The sequence below is a fragment of the Myodes glareolus genome, chromosome 6 (genome assembly GCF_982192425.1).
Source record: "Myodes glareolus chromosome 6, mMyoGla1.1, whole genome shotgun sequence".
Lineage (NCBI taxonomy): Eukaryota > Metazoa > Chordata > Mammalia > Rodentia > Cricetidae > Myodes > Myodes glareolus.
The window spans coordinates 63825869-63839894 of record NC_142031.1 but is presented as its reverse complement, the minus strand read 5'-3'; positions in this window follow the sequence as shown (position 1 = coordinate 63839894).

Genomic DNA, 14026 nt, shown 5'->3' with positions numbered 1-14026 from the left:
TTTGAAGATCTTTATTCTTTATAATCTAACAAACCTGATTAGAACTCCAAGCTATATGGTGGATACTAGCTTAAGGAATAGTAAATATAGCAGCCTTGGTGCTAGCTGAAAGCTAATCACAGGTGATAAGATTGGTTGCAGAGCCCTCTGAGAACTAAGGAGGCAGATGTGACCTAAGGAATATTAGTTCTGAAAGATAGGCAAGGTATTCGAGCATGTAATGCATGAATTGTTTCGTCCTTCCAAAATCTTCCTGTCATTGTCTTGTGTGATGAGAATTAATGTTAACAACAAGACTGGTCCAGGAGTTAACTTGAGAATTGCATGCCAGACTTTCTACAAAGTATAAATGAGCATTAAAAAGATTTGAATAAACCAGGTATGGCGTGTTATCACATCAGTACATCAGAAACACCAGACATCTCTGCAAGCTCACAATTCCCCACCACCACCACCAATGCTGCCTTCCCATGGAGATTTCTTGGAAGCATATCAAATTTGAGGCTGTGCCAAAAGAACAAATTGAAGCCACTCAGGGTGACATTTCGGAAGGGCAGAAGAGATCTTTGCCACGGGGACTCCACCTCCAGAAAAGATCAGCTCCTGGAGCCATTAACTCCAGCTGAATCATTTATATTCCATGGGCCCTGTTTAAAGTCCTGTAAGGGGAAACCTTTCCATTAATGTTCAGCATCTTCCTTTGCTCTCTCCTTTCCACTTAGAGTTACCCCCGGGGAAAAGCTGGTTGGAAATGTCCTTGCTCCATTGGGGGAAACGTTCTACAGCTGACACAGCATAAAGATGGCTGGGGTTGGAATTTCTATTGCTTTTCTTGAGCCTGGATCAATCCTTAAACAGAATTTCACTGAGTTAAATGAGCAATGAATTCTCCTGTGAGAGTCTAGACCAGGCATGGTTGTCTGTTGCCATAGCACCAAATATACTAGAAAAAGGAAGGAATAGATGCTCTGTGATAGACACAGCACTTACCTGTCAAACAAATGTTGTTAAATCCTTTGTGTAACATGAGCATCAAATTATATAAGATAAGCAAAAGTAATTGAAGGAGTGTTAGATCCATATAATTTTCCTCTGGTTTTAAGCACATACTTTTTCAGCAAAATGCATTTTTATAATACACTTTATGTCTTTCTTTTTATACATGCGTCTCCTCCTAGTAGTTTTAGATGCTTAAATGTGTGCACTCTTAAATAAAACAATAACCACAAAGTCTGAACTCCCAAGTTAAAGCTGAATCAAATTGAATTATGAATACACAAGTCCTAAATATGCATCATATAATGGCAGGGTTATTTAGTTATTACAAACCTAACTTTCAGAACTCAGGAAAACCAGTTCCGTAAAAAAAAAATGTTTAGAAATATCTGGTAGGAAAGAATTCGCCCCTTGGTGTCAGTACCACCAGGGCTGGCCTAAGTTAGGAGAGTGGTATTCAACCCCTGGTCAAATAGTTCAGTGTTTGCACTGGGAAGCATTGTCCTCTTTAAAACTAATATAAGGAAGATTTGAATACATAAAAGATTCAAATCAGACAGCGATCTTTCATTCAGAAGAGGTAAACTATGTCCCCAAAGGCCTTTAGTCCCCAAATTGGTATCTCTGATGTTTAAAGCATTAATGCATAGGAGAAGCATGAGCAGCTGTTGGTAGAAATGTTTGCAACTTCGTTTTCCCAGCTTACACCTTTTTAGTCGCTACTTTATTAAGCCAATAAAGATAAGGAACTGAGGAGACTAGACAATAAGTAGATAGTAAGTTTCTTAGTAGTTATGTTGTGATAATAGCATATTATTTACTGAGCTTTCAGGATCAATGAAACCTCAAACATATAATTCAGTGTAGAAGTTATAAACATTTTAGGTATATCTATCTCATTTTGACTATATGAATTATGAAGAATGCAACTGCCCATATTGTTCCTGATCTCAAAGCACATATATAACAGTAATGTGACAATGGCACATAAAAGAAAATTAAAAAGTAAAAGCAAGACAAAGTTTATTGAGCATACAACATAAAGGGAGGTCAATCAATATAAATATTCTGCTGATTTTCCTTCATTTCTGAGTCAGCAAGATCCAACCCAGACCTGTCTGGGAAGATGTGTCTGCTCACTAGTGCTGACCAACCACTTCATCCTCTCTACGTCTCATTAGAGATGGTTAATGAATCGGAATAGCCCTTCTCAGCATCTTGGATCATTTCTTTTAGGAGCATATATAATCTGCATTTCATTAGACATCTATCAGATAGCCAGGGCTTTTTTTCCCCCCTGTTAACATAATTGGTGACCTCAAATTCACTTCAAAAACTCATCATACTTTCTCTCCTCATTAAAAGGGTGATCAAGGGAAAGATCATTGGTTCTCATGATACTCTATCGCTTGCTTGCCTTTAATGACATTCAACTAATGCTCAGAGATATCACATGAGTTTCCCCTCAAGGATTTTCAAATGTGTTTATCTTATGGCATTAAGAAACTTATGAATTATCTTGATACTTATTTTTATTTTATACTTTTGAAAATATGAGCAACCTGATAAAGCCCTAGGTTGTGGACCCCAAATTATGTTTTATCCATAGTTCAACCAATATTTCTCATTTACAGACTGTATGCTGCAACCTGTGTTAAGGACTAAAAATACAGCAGTGATCAATCCAATATTACCCTTTCATCAAAGTCCTCATGGTCCAGGTGGATACATGGACAGCTTGGCTAGAATTTGAACACTATCTACATAGGGTTTACATACTGATCTTGGTAACATGGCAGTGATGTCTCCAATAATAAGATTTATTATGCAATAGATGTCCTAATATTTCAGATTAGATGGCATTATGTGTCTACCCACATTGCTTCTTATAATGGCTATGTAAAATATTTCTATTATCTTCATTTTATAAAGAACATGAAACTGGAAGGACATACAATTTGCTTATAGTTAATCGAATAATGTATGGAATTGATATATCTTTCTATTGCACTGAACAGTGCAATCTTTCTATTATACTGTGTTTCTGGGATGTTTTCTTAATGTTTTACTTTCAATCTTCCCATGGATGTTGTCAATGATAAATTATAAGCTGGATTTATAGTTAACATTGAAGACTCCAAAGGTCTAGCATTTTTAAGACCACACAGTAAAGCTTTCTGAGATGTCATGTCACTGGATAGCTTTCCAAAGAGCATGTCTTTATGAGTTGGGGTTGAATAGTAAACAAGTAAGAAACTCAATGATTTCTAGAAGTGAAATGACATCATCGTGTTATGGGGGGAGATTTTGTAGCCATACTGGTATAGTTTTAAATCTCAGTATTGTTCCTTTATCATTCATCTTGGCATGGGTCTCAAAGACTTCTATGTTCAGCTTGGATATAAAAATGAAGCTGATATTTTATACATAAGAGGATACAGTGGGGATTAAATTAGGTCAAGAATGTGTCATGCCTAAAGCAACACCTACTTAGTGGCTGTTTAATAAAGATCCATCCCCTAAATTTGTCAGTTAACAAAGTTAGTAGACTAATGAAGGCAAGTAGAATGAACATCCCGAGAACAAGCTGGGATCAGGCCAGCATTCCTCATCGGAGAGAATTAGATGGGACCATTTTATCGTTCTGTCTTGCTAGGAAAATAAAAACCTGTTCTTTCTTTCAAAAGTGATCAGAAGGCATTAAAGGCAATGGACAGAGTAGCTATGGTAGTATTAAAGGTGTCAGAGAGCCTTCTCTAGACCCCTGAAATCACCATATTCCTGAGCTTCTCTATCTTGAGGCTGCTTGGTCAGGCTATGGAAATAGCACACAGTAGGCTTTATCTGACCAAGGGCTGGAAAGAGGCCATGTTGGTATCTGTAGCCCAGGACATCTCTTTGCACTACATCCTCTCTTGAAAGCAAGGGTAAACACCTTTAATAGAATGGAATACATGAAACAATGTACAATAAAAATTGCCATCCTCTGCAAGAGACTGTAGAGCTGTGCTGGTAGATACAATCTGGGCATTATAATAAAAAACAAAGACATGAATTTCCTGGAAGACAAACTAAAATTATTTTCTACATATATTTAGAAGCTCCTTATTTCATGGACCCCAGTCTCATACAAACTAGTAACAAATTCAAGGGTATGAATTTGACAAGAATGCTTTAATAAGCTACTCACGTGTTATCTGTGACACATGCATTAATCTTGCAGAGTAGATCATATTGTAGATGAAAAAACTGAATCTAGGAGGAGGCAGTAAACTGCTCAACTCTAAAAGCTAATAGGTGGTAGGTCTAAATTTGGGACCCAAGTCTGTTGCACCTTTAACACGTGACCCACGAGCCTTCACCGGTACAGAAGTAAAGGCACTTAGTCAATCCCAGTCAAAGATGAAAAGAGTTCAGAGGATTGTTTAGATTGTGTATCAGCTGTGAGAGTAGGAAATTCCCTACAATGATGTGGGGGAGATTGAGCAGAAGCTCTACCAATGCTATCATCAAATGTTAAATAACAGAGTATTTGGCTCTTGCTTTATCTACCCCCATAGTAGCTGGGCCTTTTAATGAACACAACACTGCAGAACTCACTTAGACCTCTGACAGATTTCAAAAGCAAAATGGAAAGGTGAAAAGTATGTTTTCTGGATTGAAAACTGAATGTTTGCAGCAGCTTTTTAATAAAGATGTCCATTGTCTCAAAAGTCCCTGTGCAGACCTGCCTACTATGACTGAAGGCAGCTGAAAGAACAAAGCAACACCTTCAAATATTTAAATGATAAAATGAAAATTAAAAATAGATTTCCTTTCAACAAAAGGTTTTTAATTGAATCCATAAACCACGTTTGATTTCTAAAACGAGTAGGAATGCATGTTAAGTATTAAAGATATTTGACGTGAGACATGCATCCAAAAAAATAAATCGGTGACTCTCTTTTATATGTGGTTTCTTACTTGATTTGTTGAAATCAAGCTGCTATTGAGAATATGAATGTGAACAAACACTTCCCGTATACTATCTGTCTAGGTACAATCAGTTTGTAGACTGTTGTTCTATATTTAGTTCCATGCCAGACATCATAATCACAACAGAAAGGAATGTATGAGCCTGCCTGTGCCCTTCAGGAACCAACACTTAGGATAAACAGTGCAGACTCTCATTAAGATTTACCCCTGACATACAGTGTACATGACTTAGAGACCAAAGAAAAGATAGTCTTTTCCTAAACGTTAAATACAAGACATACAGAAACCAAGCTAGAAGCTGCAAGCCCTCCCCCCACAGCCCGTTAATGTCCATAATGCAGGAAGATGATACCCAGGCTAGAGGAGGAAGTTGTCATCTCAACAAACACATCCAACTGTGAACCCTGCCAACTACAACACTGAGCTGCCTAGCAAGATGTACCCACTAGGACAACAGTGACATGAATGTGCTAGATGTAAACAACCACTTCCCCATTGTGTCTGAAGCTGGCTCTAAGAGAAAGAATGATGCTACTGTAGAACTGATTGAAAGCATTGGACTAGGGAGGTTATAGGCCCTATAAGGAAACCTACTACTAACACTGCAGCAAATAGACAACCAGGTAGAGAGACTTACAAAACATTACTGCTCATATACATAAACCAGTGCAGCTCTCGGTCTTTATCAGAGAAACCTCTCTTGGCAAAAACCAAAGAGGGGACTAATAGCAGACAAAAGCGCTGAGAATAAGAGACTTGAATGACAAGCACTAAACAGGACATCAACATCATCCCCTCTGAAGCCCAGCGAATATCAAATAATAAGCAGTAATAGGGAGTGAATATGGTCACAAGGCACAGTGTGCAAGCACAACACTACCAAAAGATTACAAGGGAAGCCATATGGATAAAAATGACAACTTCAGAGAGATATTTGAGCCAGCCAGTCCTGATAGATATGAAAAAATTTAAGCTAGATCTTCTTTACAATTCACAGACAATAGTGACTGCATCTTCATAGACAAGTGGGTGTTGCCCAAAGAAATTCATATGAGTCCTTGAAAGTCTGCAGCCATGCACATTTTATTCTGGTCAGAAGATTCTATTGCTCAACCAGAAAAGTGCTCACTGTGTAAGAATACAAGAGAAGTGAGGTTCTGGGTTTGTCTAATCTTTTGACTCTGTGATACAACACCGTCATATACAAAGTTTTGCTTAAGAATTGCACAATAATTAAGTCACACACACATGAACGCACACACCCTGTACATGCACAAAAATCTCATAACGCTCTAAGTAACTGGACAATTTTGTGGTGAGCCACCATCCTTAGTTCCATGCAAACAGGCCACAATTTGGCCACACCTGGAACCTTGAAGATTTAGCACTATTTTCCTCTAAGGGATGTTTTATACTGTTTCTTTTGCTCCTAAAATAATATCATAGACCATGCAGTGGAAATAGTTTTCCTGTGAACTATGACTTTGGAATCCACAAATCATTGGGCTGCCATTACTTATATTTCAATATAATGAAATATGTTATGAATATTATGAATATAATATTATTATATTTATAATATTATGAATATTATGAATGAGGAACAATAGCCTTCTTGATTGCAGTGTCCAGTGTTCTGAGCTTGCACAAGGCATTGCATGAGTGACAGGGAGTTTGTGAGAGACCTTGCCAAGCTAGCAGTTATGGAAGATCTCTCATTAGCTAACCTACATCCCTGTTAGTCCACTCATGACATGAGTAGATAAGTTCATTCATGAAGCAGTCGTAGCTCTTAAAGCATCTACCTTTTAGTACCTGATAGTGAGAAGTAAATTCCTATGAGTTTTAAAAAGGACAAACCACATTCAAACCATAATAGCCTCACGCTGGCTCCTTGAACGTCATCTCCTTCTCACAGACAAAATGTAATCAAGCCATACAAACAGTCCCAAAGCTCTGGTATTAACTCTAAAATACAAAGTAAAAAGTTTCATCTGAGACTCAGGGCAAACTTTATATGCTGTGAACACATAAGATTAAAATATATATGCCAGCTCAGAAGCCTCAAGGCCTGCATCCGGAGTGCTGGTGTCTTCTTCAGCAATGGGGACTTATCGTTTACGTCTGGGAGTTGGGGTGGGAACAACTGAGAGCTATATCAATAGCTTGTAACATTTTGGGAGTCTTTTGTACAACCCTGACCAACAACTGAAAAGAGGGCTTCTAACGCCAGAAGTTGGAGATTTTGTTATATGGTTTCTAGCTCTTGGAGGAAGCATTGTCAAACCAGATGAGTGGACTTCCTTTATACACAGACCAATCAACACTATAGGGTTTTTCTTCAGTCAATAATATGATTGTAAATTTTCCAGATGTTCTTACTGTTGTTTTACCTTCCCTTCTATTTCTCCCTTATTTTAGCTTTCATCCCCCCTAATCAGAGGCCTTTCCCATTTTCCCACTTTTCCAAATCAGATCAATCTGGCATACAAGTCAGAGACAGATGCAAAGCACAGTACTATTGCAGATGGGATACACAGGAAGTAAGGAAGAGTGAGTGATTCCACCCAAAGCAATGGGAAACCTATTATACAGACATTTAAATCTTTCTGTTGCTTTGAGACAGGTTCTCGCATAACCCAAATTGGTCTTGAGCCTACTATGCTGCTGAGAATGATCTTGAACTCCTGATCCTCCTAACTTGGCCTCCCAAGTGCTGAAATTATAAGCATGGACCACCCTGACAATCTTAGACTCTTAGCTCTTAAAATTCCACACTTGCAGTCTTGTGCATGCTGAGGTAGCAGTTAAGCCCCCAAGACCTCCAACAGACCCACAGATGTAGCTTTTCTGGGCTCAGCATATATTTCAGTTCTCTTGGTTTGGAATCTCATAGATCTGGGATCTTTGTGGCAGCCCTACTCCTTGAAGTTTTAGACATTGCCTCTGTCCATGGTAAACAATAAACTAGAATTAAATGTGGAATTATTTCTGATTCATGACTAAATTACATACACTTATATATGATCTCTCTCTTTTATACACACACATTCACATTCATAGGTACATACACATGAAAGTCTTTTCCCATGTGATTTCTAACATTGTTCATTAACCTGACATTCCAAAGATATAAACATTAAACTGTTCAAAATACTGGGTAACATATTCCTGGTCCAATAGTTGGAGGCAAGTTCTTTGAAAAACTGAACATTTTATTGAAATTTTTGCACATGACAAAGTTTAGGACTGTCTGTTCTCTGGCTGCCTTGGTAGATAGTTATTAGTCTTTGTGTGATCAAATGTATTAGTGGCAAAGTCACTACCAACATGGAATTATGATCCTCCATTCTGAACATAACAAAAGGCTCTTCCAGACAATTGAACACCTTTAAAATAATTTCACTGGGCCAGTGAAGTAAGGCAGTTAGTTATTGTGTAAATATATCCACATAGTTCTTATAATTTTTCAGAACTTTCTACAATCACCTGACTTCCCTATCTTAAAAAGCTAAACAGCTCAAGTAAGTTTATAAAATTCCTTACATGACCGTGAGTAGCTATAGCTGTTCAGTATTTATTCGCTGTGTTCTGTCTCCCAAGATAATTGTATGCACTGTCATGGGTTGCTTCTCATTTGTGCACTGATGACAAGGAAATATTTACCTCCGCTCAGGCCTCTTATACATGCTTACTAGGCACCATCTTAAATGTCTTTGAATACCTGTACAAACGTTAACTCACTTCTTCATTGCAAATCTCCTCCCTTTTTTCTTCCTCTGTTCCTTCTCCTCCCTTTCTTCTTCCTGGTTCGCATCCTTCATTTATCCCACCTTTCTTCCCTTTCTGCTTTTCATGTTGCCTATACATAAACTAGACCTACCTTGCTATGCATCAGGCTATCTGGGAGCTCTCCGGTTCCCTTTTCTTACTTTTCTCACATAATAGGAAATGAAAGCCCAGTGACTCCATCAACTAAGCATTCTCAAATCTTCATGATCATCTTCATCTTCAGCACCCCTACTCAAGTTCAGGCCTTGCAGATAAAAATATTCTAAATGCCCTTCCAACCACAGTGTCCTGCTCTAACCTGCCTAATTTTTCAAGTATCACTGGGTAACGATTTCTAAAATCAAATATCCAGACCACTTGAAGGTCTGACTACAATTACAAGACAGAACCCAGAGGAATTCCTAAGAGTTTAGGCAATGTCATTAGCAGAACATCTGTACATAGGGAGGAATACACACTTATTGAGTGGTTAGTTTTCATTGTCAAATTGACTAGATTTAGAAGCACCTAGGAGACATGCCTGTGGGAGTATCTATAGGAGGTGTCCAGAGGTCTTCAGCTGAGGAAGGATGACCCACTGATAAACCAACCTGCCTCCATCTTAGGCTTGAAAGCTGTATTATAGTAAAGACAAACTAGATTCATTTCTGTTTATAATAAAATCTATTTCTCAAGGATTTTGCTATATGCCCCAACTGTAAGCTGAACTACAAAAGGTTCTGGACTACTTCTTCCAGGAAATGCCAACCACGCTTCTGTTTCAGAGATTATTATGATCAACTGTCATTATGACTACCTTGCTATGATTACCTTGCAATCATATCTTTGCTTCAGAAGGTTATTATGAACAAATTCTTATGCTTATAGTCTGTTCTGTAACAACACTTATTTGCCTGCCAACCCCCCCATTGGAAACCCCTTACCCTGACCTAAAAAAAACCTTATCTTCCCTACATCCAATGCCGATCTCTTGATTATTGCCATTGAGGGAGTCAGTCCACGTACACAAATGTTTAAAAATTTTGCTTTAATCAATTGCTTGCTTTAATTAATTTGTCCATAATTTGGGTAGTGGACTTTCTCCTCTAATCTATGGGTTAATACCACCCTGAATGTGGTGCCCAATGGTATCAGCTGAGATGCTGGACTGAGTAAAAGGGAGACAGTGAGGTGAATATCAGCATGTACCTCTTTGTTTTCTAAATGGAAAAAAAATGTGACTCACCGTTCATATCCCTGCAAACCCAGCGGGAGCGACTCTCACCACTGTTCTGTACCCTCAACCCTTGAGTCAAAGGAAAGCCTCCCTCTAGTAAACAGCTTCCGTTATGTATTTCATCACAATGGTGAGAAAATAACCAATGTGAATAAATAAGAGTTTCCATAAGACCAGTTCTGTGGGCTCTGAGCCAGAGCTGCTACTTGCTGAGTTCTGGTTGGGGGTGGTGGTCAATCCGGAGCAAGATGTTGCTTGGGCTACAAAGACTGTATGTCAAAGACAACGATGTCAAAGACACATTGCTGGTACAGGTTCTGCGAGCTGCCTGCTAACCTAGATGCTGCAGGCTGTATCACCCCACACAGGTGAGGACGCAGGCCTCTACAGAATGGGAGGCTTTGGAATTGACAGATGGCCCAGCGGAAGTGCCAAAAAAGCTTGCCTGCTGCAGGCCTCTCATACTGCAAGATTAATTAAAACACACTTTTGACAAATTCCATAGCGACAATTTAAGACCATCCATTTCATTTTTAACTCACTTATATCGAATAACAGATGGCAAATTTAGAACGTGATTAAATGTTTTTATAGCAAAGTTTTGCGGAGTCTAAAGCACATGGGCACTAAATGAATTTGTCCATCTTTTATCCCTCATCTTTTATGAATATTAGGAATACATTACCAACTAAAAGCAACTCTGCCATAGGCATAGGCAGTGTTATAGGTGTGCTCTACACTAGTATACCATCTGTAAGTAAATCACTTCGCTTGTCTGTGCCTCAGTTTCCTCATTATGATGTGGGAAGACATCAACTGCAGGAATTCTCTCTCTCTTTCTCTCTCTCTCTCTCTCTCTCTCTCTCTCCCCCTCCCTCCCTCACACACACACACAAGCTTATTTAAAGAGATCTTGATTGTGATAGCAACATTTATCAGATACGCTGTTCCGCATGCTTAAAACCATTATCTCTGTTTTTCTCCTTGGCATGCATCCATTTCACAGAGAAGTAAACTGAGGCAGAAAGAAAATATTTTTTTAGCTTCTAGGTAGCTGTGTTAGTCTTTGGCAAGAAGCCTTTTAAGCAGAGAGGCACTGTGCCCTCCTCTTGCCCTCTTACCCTTGCTAACTGCAGAAAACAAAGACAACTAGACACGTGATTCTCTCATACTGGTGGTTTTGCTAGCAGCCCTGTCCAAGAGCACATCACTCTCAACCAAGAACAACAGAAGCAACATTCTGAGCTGCTCAGAATGACTTCTATTGTTTATCCATGTCTGCAGTCACATCATGAGGCTGACAGAGCAATTACTACTCCTGTTGGCCTGCCCATGCCTGACAGGAGATCATAGAGGCCTGAGGAGAGTACTGGATCCCCTGAAACTGGACTCATGGATGGTTTTGAGCCATAGTGTGGGTACTGGGAACCAAACCCTGGTCCTCTGTAGAAGCAGCAAGTGGTCTTAACCACCGAGCCATCTAGGTCCTGTTTGTAATGGTAACATTTAAACTTGGTTTAGCTTTCTCTTAGAAGGTTTTGAACGTTATTGATTTAAAAGCTCTAACCAAAGTTGTCATGATTTAAGAAGAAAACAAATGCCTAAATTGTTGTAATATTCCTGGGACGATCCATGGATATTTTAAGACACTGAAATACAAACTTAAATCCTCTCCATTTCTGAGAAGCTTGTACGTTTAAGTCAACCAGTACAACACGAGGGAATTAACAAATCCGGATGAGTCAAAACAAATATGTTCTCTTTACCTGAAGAAAGACAGTTTCTGCTTTAAACAAATGGAACAAGAAAGTTCTGTCAATGATCAACAGAAAGAGGTACACAAAAATGCCCTGTCCCCTCTCCCTGGGGCTGACAATGCAGAGACCTTCAGTAAGTTTATGATGGACTACATCAAAGTCAGAGTCCTAAGCCCCAAAACTCTAGGTTATTTCTAAAACGACCTTTAGAAATATATAAACAGAATGTATTTGATGCTACCTTGCTAACTCCTGAGGCCTGTTCCCAGAGGTGCTTGAATTTTACTGAGCATGTGGTTCAGAACAATTTCAGGCTCCCAACCACCAAAAAGGCAAGATAGAAAGTAAGCAGAAAAGCTTCTTGGCTGGTAAGGACCTAAAAGCATCACTTAGGACTTCATTTCCAAAATATTGCAGCCCTGTGGCTACCTGTGGGGCATTTCCTGCAGCTTGCAGCTGTGAGATGTCATGTGTACCTGCCATAATAATCACGTGATCTGTTCTATGGAACAAAGAGCCACTACCGTCACAGGTACATGGTGTGTGGAGGAAAGTTAAGCAGCAGCGGCCTCCTGCCCATAGCTATGCATGCTTTCATGATTCAGTGTATGTCACTGGGAGTTAAATCTCTTTGGGACATTTGAGGAATGTGAAATAGTAACACAGCGTGTAGCGTCTAACTCTTGGCCAGTTTCTGACTGGGACACCAAGAGAAACTCCTGGGGTTCATCTTGCACATCTGGAATGGGGATGACAACCTCTGGCCCACCTGCCCTAGGATTTGTGGGCATCCTTTATAGAGAGCTGCTCCATGGTCCTCCTGAGTGTGGACTCTCCCCTTGCTGGTGCTCAGCACACATGGTATAAGAGGAAGTATTCCAGCATGCCCTGCTTCTCATACCTTGCCCCTGTGATTTGATGCCCAGTCCCCACTTTTCTAGATAATTTATACTCATCTCTTAACCGGCAGTGCCCTTCCTTCTTACAGTGTCTGTCAGTACCCCAATTCTAATCTAGATGTTTCCTCTAACCATACCACATACCCCACAACACTAAGACACGCCTCAATGGTGTCCTCCTCTTCCACTACTAGAGAGCAGAGATGGAATTCTGTGCTTGTCACAAGAATCTCTTAGACCCATGGGCGTAGTCAGCAGTGGATGATCAAATGACCAGAACTGTCTTAAGTGCTTTCTATGCTTTGTGTATATTATCTAATCTTACCCTTTAAATATCTGTATATAGTTAGTGTGATTATTACCTACAGATTGAAAAGTGGGCCATGGATTACAGAAACAGAATGGAAATGCAGAATGGAAATGGATACAGAGACTTGTTCTTTACCCCTTACCCTAAGTCAAAGCTACATGCAGGCAATCTACAGATGTTGGCAAATGAAGGGATAAAGGTTCAAATTTATAAATGCATTGAACTCTGCAATCCTGTCATCCAATAATCAGACCAGATGTCAAGCATGAAACCTACCCACACTGCTCCCAGAAATTTAATAGTCCTTGAGCCCCATGGATCATATACACCTGGCCTCCATCAGTTTTCCACTTATTTTCTCATTCCAGTGCTCTGGGACAGTGGGGAAAAATCCCATTTCAGGTACCATGGGTCTGCCCACTTCCATGGAACATCTGAGCTGGAATATCACTTCCCTCCAGCACATGAATTAGCATGCTGTGCATAACCCTGCCGGAGAAACCGCTACAATATTTTACATGTCTTTTAAATTATCTCCCTCTTGCAAAAAGACGGCAAGCTGCTCAGGGGCAGAGACTACATGTGACTTTTTCTCTATCCACATTTCTAGCTTAATTAAACCTGACACTAAAGGCTCTGCAGAATAGGCTTGTCATGCAAATGAGCAGGAAATGTTCATCATATACAGGAAAGTAATATCCACTGCCTGTCTTCCAGTCGATCCTTCAGAGGCCAGACTCTAGTCATCAATGGCTGGGATGGAGTCCTTGAAGGTTGTCTTTACTACTCTTCCCTACATTCCAATATGTGCCACCTATTAGAGGAGAAGCAGGCTATATTGGTTACTTTGGGTGGCTATGACCAATGCTGTGATCCAAAGGAACTCAGGGAGGAAAGAGTTCACTCCGAGATTACATACAGCTCATCACTGAGTGATGCCGCCAGTACTCAAAGCAGAAACCTGGAGGCAGGAGTTGGTATAGGCCATGGAGAGTGCTACTCGCTAGCATGTTTCTATGCCTTACTTAGCTTATGCAACCCTGGACCACCTGCCCAGGGATGGCCTCACTTAAAGTAGGTT